The following is a 1,576-nucleotide window of genomic DNA, read 5'->3' on the forward strand; positions in this document are numbered from 1 at the left end:
TCCAATAGATCCTCGTTAAAGGATTTAAAGTGTACTCATTCCGATTGCGAGGCCTCGGATGAGTCTCGCATCGTTATTTTTCGTCACCACCTCCCCGTGCCGGGAGTGTGTAATTTGCGTGCCTGCTGCCTTCCTTAGATGTGGTAGCCGTTTCTCAGGCTCCCTCTCCGGAATCGAACCCTGATTCCCCGTTACCCACTGCAGGAGGATCTCAACAAACTGTCAGCTTGGTCAGAGAAATGGTAGATGAATTTTAACATCACCAAGTCTAGCGTACTTAGTGTAGGAACACGCAACCCATTACACGGGTATAGTTTAGACTCCACAGCGATAGGCAGGTCTGAGTGTGAAAGGGATTTGGGAGTGTTAGTGAACTCTGACCTAAAACTAAGGAAGCAATGTATTAGTGCGAGGAATAGGGCTAACAGGGTATTAGGCTTTATTAACAGGACGGTAACCAACAGGAGTGCAGAGGTCATCCTCAGACTCTATTTAGCGTTAGTTAGGCCACACTTAGATTATGCTGTCCAGTTTTGGTGCTCACACTACAGAATGGACATCAACTTGCTAGAATCAGTTCAGAGGAGGATGAACAAGATGATTCAGGGGCTGAGGAACCTCCCATATCAAAATAGGCTGAAACATCTAAACTTACATTCACTAGAGAGATGAAGAGTGCGGGGAGATCTGATAGAAGTATTTAAATGGATCAAGGGTTACAACAAAGGCGATATAAGTAAAGTACTGAGAATTAGCCAACAGGATAGAACTCGCAGTAATGGATTTAAATTGGAAAAGTATAGATTTAGGAGAGATATAGGCAAGCATTGGTTTAGTAATATGGTGGTGGGGGAATGGAATAGACTCAGCAATCACATAGTTAGTGCAGGGACGATAGCTTGTTTTAAGAGTAGACTGGATAGATACAAGGACGAGGACGACAGGTGGCAGTGAGGTGTGGGTGCAGTAAAGTGACGGGGTACTGGATGCGTGCCTAGTACCGCCAGTATAACGAGGATCAAGCCTCTACCTGTAATCACTGTAACTACACCTCACCCACCGTGAGTAGTATGGGGGATTCTGGAGCTGCCCTGTGTAGGCCATCCGGCCTCTTGCAGTTTCCCTGTGTTCTTATGTTCTTATGTTGCTATTTATGGAGTACGTTGACTGTTTGCGTTGAGTGAGTATGTTTGTGATTTTGTACATAAGTGTAAGTCTGTGTGCTTGTCTGGCGTATGTGCAGAGGTTCCATGTTTCTCAGTTGCTTGATCCGTGGCGTTGTGATTCCAGACGTTCGAGTGTAGTAGTTGTTTGTAATGAGCCTAGCCGCCTTGGTGTTGATCTGTGCTAACCTATCAATGTTTCTGTGTGTGTGAGGATCGTGGAGCACGGACTGAGCTGAGCACCCAAAATTGCTCCTTTTCTCCCGAAGCTATTCCGAGGGATATCTCATGACTGCGGTAGCGGTAGCTGATATTGGAGAATATTGGTGTAAAGAAATTGGTCAAACACACACACACACACACACACACACACACACACACACACACACACACACACACACAATAAATTGGAC

The sequence above is a fragment of the Eriocheir sinensis genome, unplaced genomic scaffold (genome assembly GCF_024679095.1).
Source record: "Eriocheir sinensis breed Jianghai 21 unplaced genomic scaffold, ASM2467909v1 Scaffold428, whole genome shotgun sequence".
NCBI classification, from domain to species: domain Eukaryota; kingdom Metazoa; phylum Arthropoda; class Malacostraca; order Decapoda; family Varunidae; genus Eriocheir; species Eriocheir sinensis.